This window comes from Gobio gobio (genome assembly GCF_949357685.1).
Source record: "Gobio gobio genome assembly, chromosome: 8".
NCBI classification, from domain to species: Eukaryota; Metazoa; Chordata; class Actinopteri; order Cypriniformes; family Gobionidae; genus Gobio; species Gobio gobio.
In genome coordinates, this window is record NC_137114.1 from 50,661,475 (window position 1) to 50,675,309 (window position 13,835).

At 36.2% G+C, this 13,835-nt stretch overlaps 1 long non-coding RNA gene across 1 annotated transcript; it reads right to left on the bottom strand.

Annotated features, from left to right (window-relative positions):
* Positions 1–3,783: 3,783 nt before the first annotated feature.
* LOC307130005 lies at positions 3,784–11,481 on the bottom strand. The gene is made up of 3 exons (XR_013816985.1): positions 11,414–11,481; positions 4,843–5,077; positions 3,784–4,610 (listed from the first exon to the last, which is right to left on the bottom strand). It is a non-coding gene; the product is annotated as an uncharacterized lncRNA (long non-coding RNA).
* Positions 11,482–13,835: the final 2,354 nt, after the last annotated feature.

Consider the following 13,835-nt stretch of genomic DNA (forward strand, 5'->3'; position numbering starts at 1 on the left):
AGCCACAAAACGTGATTACTACACTTTTTCTATAATAAAACCATGGTTAATTTCCGTATGGGTAAATCAGCGTTTACTTAAAACTTCACATTTATCCTCCTTGAACTGGTTTTATATACTAAATGTTTTATTTCAGACTCAATGGCCCTCATTTATCAATCTTGCGTGGAAACGGGCGTATATGTTGGCTTAAGATTATGCTTACACTCCTCTCACCACCTGATTTATGAAGCTGTGCGCACCTCTGAAATCCAGGCGTACGCAATACCTGCCCTTGATAAATGCTGCGGCGGAAAACAATCGTCATTAGAATAACACGCCCCTATATATTCAAGTCTCTGCCTCCCCCACGCAGAGAAGCGCACTCCAGGAGAGGTAATAATGTTTTATTGCTTAATATAGACTAGTGATCAAGTTAAGTATGAGTTTTCTTGTTTATTGTTGGTGAAAAAAAAGTAGTCTGATATAAAGATCGCCACAAAGAGGCGCGTCTCGGCACTGAAGAGGAGCCAGAGTCAGATATCATTGACAATTGGTGTACGGTGGAAATCCAGTTTAAATAGCTGTTTGAATGAGAAATTACCTATCACAATGCATTATATTTACAGCAGAATTAGCATTTAATTTCGTATCACGTCACATGTATTGGGGTTTACAATAGTGATGATGATGTGATGTGGAGTAGCTACCATTCATTCACATTAATAATTGCATGACAATTTGTAAGATTCTTCTTCTTATTATTATTATTATTATTATTTTAATTATTAATGACGCTTATTGTTATTTAGAAGAAGAAAGTCATTATTATTTATTTTATTATTATTATTTAAAAGAAGAAGAATGTAATTTTTATTATTTTGTCAGTCTGAATTATTTTCAGTCCCAGTCCGTGCGCAGCTGCCGGGCCTAACCCTGAAACGTCAGGTAAAGCGAACAGGCTCGCAACTGGAGGAATACATATGCCTACAAATCAAATGCTTTGGTAAAGTCACACAAATTAAACATTGAAGTCCATGTTGCACAAAAATAAACACTGAAGTTTATAATTACTATGTTGTTGTTGTGACTAGCAGTATGAGCACCATTTTCTCTAGTACATTAGAAACGGTTGCACCGATCAGATTAAAAAAGGTGAGAGAGAAAAGTACTGCACCGTGGTACAACAGTATTACTCACGCTATCAAGAGAGAAACTTGTAATCTAGAGCGCAAATGGAAACAAACACATTTAGAGGTCTTTACAAAGACAGCACTTCCCGTTATAAAAAGGCTCTAAAAGCAGCCAGGGCTGAGCATTACCATAAACTGATAGAAAGTAACCAAAACAACCCCAGGTTTTTATTTAGTACAGGGGCCAGGTTAACAAATAAACGCACATCACCTGAACAAAATATTACAGTACAGTTTAGTAGTAATGACTATGAATTTCTTCACTAAACAAATTGAAAACATCAGAAATACAATTATAAATGTACAACCTTTGACAGCGTTTCATGCTTCAGCCTCAATTATCACCCCTGAAGAACAACTGCAGTGCTTTACAACTATAGGACAGGAAGAGCTAAATAAACGTATCATTGCTTCTAAACCAACGACATGTTTATTAGATCCAATACCCACTAAACTACTGAAAGAGCTTCTTCTCAATACTATTAATTCATCTTTAACTCTAGGTCATGTCCCAAGACCATTCAAGATGGCAGTTATTAAACCTCTCATTAAGAAACCACAACTAGATCCAAATGAATTAGCAAATTACAGACCTATTTAAAATCTTCCATTTCTGTCTAAAATACTAGAAAAAATTGTGTCTGCTCAATTTTGCTCTTACTTACAAGAAAACGATATCTATGAAAAATTTCAATCTGGATTCAGAGCCTATCATAGTACAGAAACTGCGCTCGTTAAAATCACAAATGACTTACTCTTAGCTGCTGACCAAGGCTGTATCTCAATACTAGTTTTACTTGATCTTAGTGCCGCATTTGACATCATAGATCATAAAATACTCTTGGATCATCTACAAATTTACACTGGTATTCAGGGACAGGCATTAAAGTGGTTTAGATCGTATCTATCAGAGCGTTACTATTTTGTCTATTTAAACAGGGAACAATCTATGATAACGTTGGTAAATAATGGAGTGCCGCAAGGATCTGTGTTAGGCCCTCTGCTATTCTCAATATATATGCTGCCACTTGGTAATATTATAAGAAAACATGAAATTAGTTTCCACTGTTATGTCGATGATACTCAGTTATATATTTCAGCACGACCAGATGAAATCTCTAAATTATCCAAGCTGACAGAGTGTGTTAAAGATATAAAATATTGGATGACTTGTAAATTTTCTCCTACTAAATTCAGTTTACCAAAAACTGGTACACAGAATCTCTTGGATTATAAGTGAAGTTCACAACATAATTTCGGGAGGAGTGAACCCATCTAATCTTTCAATCAACTGCTAAGCATATAAGCAGCCTCCTACCTCCTTCAGGCATCAGTCGTTTTGCATCCCTCCACCTCCCCAACTCCACCTACTTACATTCATGTTTACCTTTCTCTTCTTCCTAGCACTAGTAGTCCCTGGGGGGTAAATCTAAGCTTGAGTGGAAGCGGCTTCCTCGAGCCCCTCCACCGCAGTCAGCAAGCCAAATATGCTTAAACCTAAATCAGCTAAAGAGTATATGGGTAAACAAACTCGTGAACTTGCATTTAGAAGGATGTACTGTTACTTCATCTGCTACAGTAAAAGACCTGGGTGTTATATTAGACAGCAACTTGTCTTTTGAAAATCATATTTCAAATACTACAAAAACAGCCTTCTTCCACCTCAGAAACGTCGCTAAGCTACGAAACATGCTATCTGTCTCTGATGCAGAAAAGTTAGTTCATGCATTCATGACCTCTAGACTAGATTACTGTAATGCACTACTAGCTGGCTGTCCTGCCTCCTCAATAAACAAGCTACAATTAGTCTAAAATGCAGCTGCTAGAGTTCTTACTAGGGCAAGAAAATATGATCACATAACACCAATTCTAACATCCCTAAACTGGTTACCTGTTAAGTTTCATATCAATTATAAAGTATTGCTACTGACCTATAAGGCCCTAAATAGTTTAGCTACTGTGTATTTAACTGATCTTCTATCGCCTTATAACCTATGCACATGATTCTCTTTGCTTAATGCTTTGAACAGCAGCTACGCTAATTATTTTTCTGTTGTTTTATCTTGGGACGCCCATCCCAAGGTAACTAGAGAGTCCATCAGCTCCAGTCTGGATCCAGCTTCTCATAAAGACTTCAGATGACCAACACCTGTGAAGAGACGACTCAACTCCTGCGAGGACTTCAGATGACACAGCTCTGCATCAACACGTACCCATGCTCATCTCTACATATCCTATTCATTAACAACATGTATTCTTATTTCACTTATTTCTGTGCCTTAATTATTCTATTGATTAATAATAGATTGTTAGCTAATCTGTGTGCTTTGTATATGTGCATTTCTGAAATGCATAACATGGCTAATCACTTTCAATTGTAATGTAGACGCATACATTTTCTGTGAAGCTGCTTTGAAACTATATGTATTGTGAAAAGCGCTATACAAATAAATGTGAATTGAATTGAAAGACAACCGTTTATCCTGCCCCTCGGATTGAGCCCTGCCAATGGTGTGCCAATCCCTCCATGTTGAAGTAAAATAATATATATTTACAAATAACTTATTTTGTTACATTTGTTTCTAGTCTCTTTTATTTTTGTTATTTCTTTCAGTGAGCGTCCAATCAAATAATAATTCAACGATATTCACATGAATAATTTAATAAAGCACAAATCTTGTGGCATTTCACAGCAACACTAGTTTATTAGTTTCACATGATTTACATTTTCTGATCTGAAGAAAACATTTGCTCACTGTGACACAGAACGACACTTTTTAATATGAGCCACTAGATTACTTGAATATCTAAAACTCTTCTCACACTGAGTGCAGTAGTACGGCTTCTCTCCAGTATGAACTCGCTCATGTGATTTCAGAGATCCAGACTGAGTGAAACTCTGGTCACAATATGAGCACTTGTAAGGTTTTTCTCCAGTATGAATTCTTTGGTGCTGTTTCAGATTTCCTGCTAGAGTAAAGCTCTTCCCACAGTCAAAGCACACATGATCTCTCACTTCATTATGTGTTTTCTGGTGCAGTTTAAAACTATTCAGCAGTGAAAAACTCTTTCCACAGAGAAAACACACATGAGGCTTCTCATCTGAATGAACTGTCAGGTGTTGTTTTAGATTTGATGATGAAATAAACTCTTTACCACACTGATCACAGTTAAATGGTTTTTCTCCAGAGTGAGTGCGCAGATGATACTTGAGATCCGTTACACATGTGTAACTCTTTCCACACTGAGTGCATGTACACGGTTTCTCTCCAGTGTGTATTCTCATGTGTTTGTTAAAGTTTCCTTTATGTGTGAAACTCTTTCCACACTGAGTGCAGGTGTGCAGCTTTTTGGCTTTTGTTCTTTGAATTTGAAAGTTATGATGTTCCTCCTCCTCTTCATTCAGTTCTTGTCTTTGCTGTTTCACTTCCACCTGGTCTAAAATACACATCAAGTTAGAATCAGTTCAAGTGAACCCTGATTTAACAGCAGAAAGCAACAGAGATCAGGTATCAGATCTTTCATGTGGCAAAGTTTTGTCAATCACTTTTCAATATAGTAAACAATATACTTGACAACTACTTTATACAAGGTTATGATAATTTAGATGCATTTCTCTATCATTTATCATCCATATACATATACTTAAGAATCAAGAATGGACACCAACCTGTTTGTTCCTCTTTATCTTCATGTTTTATTCTGGATGGATCTGGATAACTCATGTCTTCAATCTCCTCTTTAATAAACTCCATCTTTAACAGTCACACAGATTTCAGCTGCTACACCTGGAGTTTGTCCTTCTCTTGTAGGATGATGTGGATATTCCCAGTATTTATTGGTGAATTGTTGTGGGAGGGGCTTCACTGCAGGTGTGAACTGTGATCACTGTGTTTTGATTCAATCTGCATTTAAAAAGTACAGGCCATAATGTTTAACTTGTTGCTAAAAAGCCAAAAGTTCCCTGTTTTCACTAGGGGTGCATGATATATCGATTCAATATCGTTATCGCAATATCACGTTGCCCGTATTATATCGTAAGTCTCGCGATAATTATGCGATATTTTGTTTATGACAAAATGAGACGCGTTTCACTGTATATACATTTTTTATCAAATCTATTTTTTTAAAAACAGGGTCCCTCCTACTCACTCCAAAGCTAACCGTCACTCTCTCACTTCTCCCTCCCTCTACACACACACACACACACACACACACCCTTGTCGGGCCGGCTCGATGCACACACCAGCGCACAACAAAACGAAGTGAAAGAAAAGAAAGGACCTAAAGAGAGAGCGAAGGGAGCGAGAGAAGCAAAAGAAAGAACACAAAAGTAAGAAAATGAGTGTTGCTCAGGGAGAAGATGAAATAGTTAAGAACCACCACATTTAATTACTTATTTTTATTTCTCTCCGTTTTAAATATTTCTCTCAGTTTATTTCGGCTCTGTTTGAGTGTGCCTTTCAGTCTACGCACTGATATGAGCATATATCCGATCACTATGCACAAGTTAGGGGGTGAATAGCCACGCTTGCAATGCTGGTGTCAGAGAGTTATACTCACGGAACACTATAGTTATTCACAATCATGAAAGTTCATTATTTTAATGCGTATAAAAGCATTACGTTACCGGTTAAACATTTAATTAGCGTGCTCATGCACTGTTTAACATGCACTAAAAGCCTGTCAAACACGTGATTACTGGACTAAGTAGTCTTATTGCGCTAATACTGTCAAATACACACAAGGTTAACATAAACACAGTCGGTTATGTCTAAAGTGAAAGTAAAATCGTGTGTGTCTGTATATTAGATGTGTAGAGATCTTACATTGACAGCAGCGCAGCCTAGGGAACACACTGCAGCTTGTCCTTAAAGGGACAATTCACCTCTAAAATAATGTCATTATTTACTCATCTAATGTTTTTCAAACCTGTATTCATTTCTCCTGTTGAACACAGACAGTTGAACACAGACAGCTGATGGTAGCCATTGACATTCATATTATTATTTCCTACAATGGGGAGCAGCAACTGTTGGTTTCCAACATTCTTCAAAATATATTTTATGTCCAACAGAAGAAAGAACTTTATTCAGGTGTAAAACAACTTGAGCGCCAGTAATTGATGACAGAATTTTCATTTTTGAGTGAACTCTCTCTTTAATTTTACATTTATTCATACACTTTAGGGATGCACGATATTGGATTTTTGCCGATATCCGATTTGCCGATATTTTTCAACTAATTTTCGCCGATATCGATACCGATATATGTTTATTTTTTTCCCTTTGTTTGGAAACCACTATTTTGAGCAAAAAAACTATTTTTTTTTTCATTCTGGTTTCAGATTTCTGAGGTCTCCTTACTAAAAGGACACTTGTTAAAGATAAATAAATGTTAATAAAGTTATTTTTATAATAAGAGTATATTAAAAGCGCTGAAAATAACAATAATAAAGTCAGTAATTTTTCAACCCAGACAGATGCAGTTGTAATCTAAATATTTTATTTTTGGATTTAATGTTTGTGCACATGAAGTGGGGGTGGCATGGGATCAGTTGATGCTGTATTTAGCTTCAGATAAAAAAAAAATTACAATTATTTTAGAGCTCCTTGGATTATTTTTCATCATCAATTTCATAAAATTTTATTACAGATGAATAAACTGTATGTAAAAGTATTTAATTTACAAGTGCCATGCTTTGACTTCATTACTGCTTTATTTATTCAGATAAAGAAGTAACTTCTATTTATTTGTGTATTCTACTTTTCATTCACTATTACTGTAACAACAGCGCCTCCACTAAATAGGCTATATCGTCACCTTCCTAAAATAATTGCCTAAGTCATTTTTTGACAAAAATGATTTTTTTGCTTAAGTCATCTCCTCATGATGCTGGCCACCTCTGGTAAAATCCTCCACATCCTCAGTTGAACAGATAATACAATTCTACCCCTGTAGTATAATGGCCTATGTCAAGTGTGTGACTTAGGCCGTTTTATTTTGCCCAAGTCAAAAGGTAATTTGACTTAGGCAATTTTACAAGCTTTTCAAGATGGCAGGTGCATCAAGAAGACCAAAAAGCTACTCAACCTCTGAAGTTATTTCCATGATTCAGGGCTCACCCCCTATTGGTAACTGATGAGGTTTACTATAATATAGGCTAGACTATAAATATGCCATAGTTTTTTGTCTTTTTATTGAGTCTTTTTAGTCAGCATTTTAGTCAAGAAAAATAGGTAATTCAATAAAGCTAGCATTAGGGTTTCAGTTAACTCTTTTAAAACAATTTCATCTTTTTGTCAATTTTTTCCACATTACATGATCTAATTAACCCTCTGGTGCTCTTCGTTTAGGGGTTGCATTGGTTGTCTTCCCGGTCATAAGTGACCGGACACCTAAAAATTCAACTTCCTCCACCCCAGTAAAACCCATGCAATTTATTTTTCTTCAATAATATTTTTTCTCTTTAATTTTGAGATTATTTGATGGTATTTTTTAATATTTATGCAATAATTATGGTCTATTTTTGCCATTGAAAATTATACAACATTTTTTTTAAATTATTATTATTATTGCAGTATTTCAGGTTAAAATAGAGACTAGGCCTTCAAAATATATTTTTTTGAAGGCAGATTAGCACCTCTTTTGGAATTATTGAAGAAATCATGCAACCATGGGTGTAATCACTAGAGGTCTCTATGGAGAATTCCCTAGTTCTGTTTTGAACACATGTAATGATTTTTTGTTGATGGATTTGAATATATATTTAAAAAATCTCAAAGACTATTTATTATAAAGTTTTAGATATTTTTTTTGTTTTGTTATAAATATAGATTTTTTTTCTGTGAATTTGTGTTTTTTGCAGATTTCCCATTCATTTCCTATGGTGTCATTTTTGACCAAAGAGAACAAGTGGGAGTATTTTTTTACGACCACTTAGCATGCTCAAATCATGCCCTCAATTTTTTTGGTGTGTTTACATACCTAATGCAAGAAAAGTCACCAAATTTCATATAATTCCAATGAGGCTGTGATTTTTAACATTTCAAAACAGAACATTTTCCGGTCAGAAATGACCGAAGAGCACCAGAGGGTTAAGAAAGATTTGAATAGGCAACCGAACACCGAGAAATTATGTAATCTGTTTGGTTGTAAAATGTATTACCTGAATGAAATGAAATCGAATGTATCGTCCTGTGGAATAATTCATTCACAGACAGCATATTAATAAAGATCTTCATCGCTGGCAAACAAAATAATTAATTTTCAGATTTGCTTTCACTTGACTGTACTGTAGGTCCACCTCCACTTCACCCGACGCTTGAAGTTCTTAAATCTTCCTGTTACGAGACAGAGTGTGAAACCGCTTCAGATTCAGTGCGCGCAGGAAACCAAACAAATAATTCAAACTGATTTGCGAGCTGAAATCGCACGGACATCGCACAGTATGCCCGCCTTAAGACAGTTCTGCCAACTTATTTGAATTTGAACAGAATCGACACAAAAGAGTGATTCATTTGTGAATTGAGCATCGCTCATGCCCAGACAATGAAGATACAGCACGCTTGGAATAAAATATGCATTTAACAACTTAATGTGTTAAAATAAAGTAACAAGAGGAATGTTGCCCAACGTAAAAGTACAGTTTTTTCATTAGAAATTTACTTAAAGTAAATGTACCCACATTTAAATCTACTCTAAAAGGAATAGTTCACCTTAAAATGAAAATTGTGTAATTTACTCACCCTCAAGCTTTAAACACAGAAAGATATTTTGAAGAATGTCAGTAACCAGACAGTTGATGGGTCCCATTGACTTCCATAGTAGGAAAAAAAGTAATTGGGTACCATCAACTGTCTGGTTACCAACATTCTTCAAAATATCTTTCTTTGTGTTCAGCAGAAGAAAGACATTCATACAGGTTTGAAACAATTTGAGGGTGAGTAAATGATGACACAATTTTCATTTTGAGTAAAAATATTCCAAATAAATACTCAAGTAAATACTTCGTTACCATTTCAAGCTTTCCTTTCCGGGGACTCTGTGTGGGAAGAACTGACACAGAGGGTGTAGTTGCCAAAAGAGCCAATACTATGGATAAGAATATTTCCATGTGCTCTGCCAATCAAGGAGAGAAAGTTCCAGGACCTCCAGTCAATGAAACACATCATGCCTGTTGAGTGTAATCTCTACTTTGATAATTTGCCAAATTAATAGGCATCAGGCAAGAACCCAACAAAGAAGAGCTGGAGGTGGAATTGATGAGATGCACATGCCTCCTCAGAATGATGTTTAGTTTGTTTGTTAGTGTTTTATTGTTGACAGAGTTGAACATTTAAAATTGCCTAAGTCACAAAGGCATGTTCAAAAATCTGCCTAAGTCATTTATTCCTGTTACGTTACATAGACATGCATTGTTATTAGTATGTCAATAGTCATCTTCCAACATGAACTTTTTGAGTGACATTATCAATAAATATCATATATTCAATTATTGGTTCAGTTTTTTGTGTTTTCTGAGAAACCTGGAAAAATGACTTCGGCAATTATTTTAGGAAGGTGACGATATATAACACTCTACCGGTTGGGCACTAGGACCTGGAGGAGCTTCAGCTGCTGTAGAGGCTGCTGCGTGCGCTATAGAGTGGGGAGACGCGATTGTGCTTGTTTCGGGCTAGTTTTTTTGTGAAAACCTGGCAATCTGCGTTGATTCACAAATTCAAGGCAGCATTTAAAAACTGTCAATGTAAATCACCATACATGCAATGCATTTGCTTGTTTTCACTTGAAGAATGACCACAGGGCTAACTTGATCTTATCGCTATAGAAGTCCTTGCACACGTGAGTTATTGCAGGCGCATATCAACACGTTATCATATCGGCAAGGCATATCGGCATAATTTTTTCATTTATATTTTAAGCGTTTATCGGCCGATTCCGATGTCGTGCCGATAATATTGTGCAACCCTAATACACTTTCATGCTGTACTGCTCTGAGACGCCACTGTAAATCTTTATATATATTTATTTTATATTATTATACTATAGACTAGGTATGTGTACAAGGTTTTTTTAAAGTAAAGTTTTAAGTAAGGTTTTTCCAAGTCTTTTAAGTAAAATAAAAAAGAGTATTGCAATAAAAAATAATTTATAATAAAAATAAAAATAACTCTTTCTGTTCCTTGGCTGTTGGCTGGGCGGCAGTGGCTCAGTGGTTCATGTAGGTTGGCAAAACGGAAGGTTGGTGGTTCGATCCCCGGTTCCACCTGACCAAGTGTCGAGGTGTCCATGAGCAAGACACCTAACCCCAGCTGCTCCCGACGAGCTGGATGGCGCCTTGCATGGCTGACACCGCCGTCGGTGTGAATGGGTGAATGTGAGGCAATGTGTAAAGCGCTTTGGATGGCCATTGGTCTGTTAAAAGCGCTATATAAATGCAGTCCATTTACATTTACCATTCCTGTCGGCTAAGAATAGAATATCAAAAAACTGATGTGACAAGCCATCAGAACCGAACCCGAGGTATGTATTGAACCGTGGACTAACTGTATTGTTGCATCCCTACTGTACAACCAGACATGATTATTTATTTATTCATGTTGTACCAGTCCAATATGACTGTCTGTTGAAATAAACCTTGTGTTGTAAGAACTTGTTTAATTTGTAACGAATCTATTTTGATGCATTTTCCGTAACTTGACCAACAACTAATTTGTAATTTTACGGTTTAAAAATACCGAAATTAATATCAATATTGCAATATTCATTATCGATATCGATATCGCAATATCACATTTTTGTGAATATCGTGCACCCCTAGTTTTCACCTTTGAAATTTCACTTCCATTGAGTCTGAAATAAAACATTGAGTATTTAAAATCAGTTCAGGAAGGATAAATATGAGGATTCAAGTGAATCCTGATCTCTATCAAATATCAGATTTATGGTGAGTCAATGGATAGTTCTATCATTCTACAGTCAAAATGTGAATAATAACTGCTGTACAAGATTATGATCTATAAGTGCATGTCATATATCCCTAACTAATTTTTACAGCTCTTATGATTGTTATCTAACAATATATGAACTAAGTCAAACAAGCCAGTGATCACAATTTATAAATGTAGATTTACAAACATACCCATTCAACTGTTATTGACATATTATACTAACCTTATACACCTATTGAATAAAAAATGGACTGAATCCCTTATATGACGTTAGTTGTATTTGTTTACCTCTTGTAGTTTGTCCGTTCTCTCGTCTATTTTCAGCTGCCGCAAACGCGCTCTCAGCTGTCGTGAACACCTACCGCACGCATTGAGCAGCAAACGTTACTCTCTTGTTTCCTCCAGGGGGCGCTCGGTGACTCGAAATAACCGAGAGAAATAACAACAGCACCACATTAACCCGAGGTACTGAAAACATCTCTGTCTCAATCCAGTTTAGATCCAGTTTCATTTATCAAGCTGAGACAAACCTTTGACATCAATGTTTTAACAGTTCAATGAACATTGATGAACATAGCTTGCATTTAAGACCAAATTAGACTTTTTAACATAAGTTAACATGACTAAAGTTTTTTACAAAATAACATTAATGAACACAAACCACAACATTAGCACTGACATTATAACACTTGCATAAGTTATTGAATTTTCTGTCTTGAGTTAGGACTTTCTTGGGACTTTCTGTTATTTCTGTTATTGAAAGTCCTGCTCTGCTACAGCTGTACGGATTCTTAACGCATTTATTGCAGCTACATTTAATCTTTTATTCATCAAACAACCAGACTAACGAATGACTCGACACAACACATACCGGGGCAGAGCCTAGACAGGGATTTCTTCTGTGTTGATAGAAATTCACATAGGCCTACACTTCGCATCAGCTGGGTATGACATGATAGGTCTATATGACGGCTGTCCACCCCGTTTGCCCAGTGTTTAAAAAAGAATAATAATTAAGATAAATTAATATAATTAGTTGTAAATGAAATATTTTAAACACTAATACAAAAAGGAAAAAAATAATGCATTGACTTGGGTATGTTGGGCCTATAACGTTCACACAAGAACTGTCATTCTGACTGACAACCGGAGTACAACAGTTCACACAGTTCCAATAGCCTAAGTTGCGATGAGTTAAATAAACTAAAGCAGATAAACACGCCAACAGTCAAGCGCAGACCAGTAGGCCTATTGAAGTGTTCAGGAAATACGCAGCTGTTAGTTATAGCTACCTTTTGTTTTTGAGTTTATCTTGTTAATAGTGAGTGTTAATTGATGTCAAGCAAAACGGTGTGTGTTATTTTCTCTGCCAAGTAAACTTCCAAAGCACATCATGTGCGTTCTCTCCACGCTGTCCTGTGTGTCCCGCAGCTTTCACACATATTGTGAGAGTTGACCATCCAAACAAAACAGGCCAAAGAAGTATATGGGACATGCGAGGTAGCCTACATTCATTTATGAAATAAACACTTACATAGCCTAGCCTATTTCTCTTTTACATGCGTATAGCCATAAGTGGATTGTAAATTTACAAGGACCCCCATAGCCTAATTATAACAGTGATCCAGCAAAAAAAATTATGTTGGTAGGGCAATGAACACAATATTTTTTGTGCATGTGTTTGTGTCTGTGCGCAAATGGCCTCCATCCTATGATTTTTGTATTAATAGCCTGCAACTTTTATAATCGACCGTCGCTATTTGCCAGAAAATGTGTCACACCTGGTCATGTTGAGAGAGAAGCGCGCGTTGCATCGGTGGTAAAACTGCACTTTATTATTAGCCTACATTCAGAATTAATTAGTATAAAATATGCTACCAGTAAATAAAATAGCTACAACAACACCGCATTCTACTTGCCCAAGAGACCAAACCATTGACCATTGTACAAAAGACCAATTCAATTAAGCAGAATATTTTTTTAATGTTTGGCTGTCTGTGTTTTATTTTGATAATAATGTGAGGCGCCAGCGCCAAATTAAATTTTTTCCTCAGCAGGGGAAATAACTTTGCCTAATACTGTCATCATCATAGGCTACAGATGAGTAGGACATCATAATCATCATCAAAACAGTAAAATGTATAATTTTATTTGGGCACATTTAAAATGACTACAATGTCATGCATTTGAAAAATAAATAAAACAGGATGCGCTGCGTGCCCCTCGGTCTCCTTGAACATCTGGCGCACACCACAAACCTGAAACAAAATAGCCTACAGCGAACGAGTTTTAAAACATTTCATTTATTTGATATTAAATGCATTATTTAGTCACTTTGGAATAAATCACAGTATGTTTCATGATGATAAAAAACGTGACGGAAAATACGGTATGATATAGCAAATTCGCGGACCCTCTGGCACTTTGCTGGTCTAAAGCCGCTGGTCTACACAGAATAAACTCCTGTCTAGGCTCTGTCCGGGACGTGTTGTGTCGAGCCATTCGTTAGTCTTGTGGTTAACTGAGAAAGAGATGAAACGCAAGTTCAATAAACGTCAAGAATCCGCATTTGCTCGCATTTGCCCATACATTGTTTTCAGGCGGATGCAAATTTGTAAAATAATCCTATGCAACTCGTGTCATAGGCTATATTCCAAGTGTTCTGAAGGAATAGTTACTGTAGGGTTTGCTGGTGAGAAACAACCGAAAT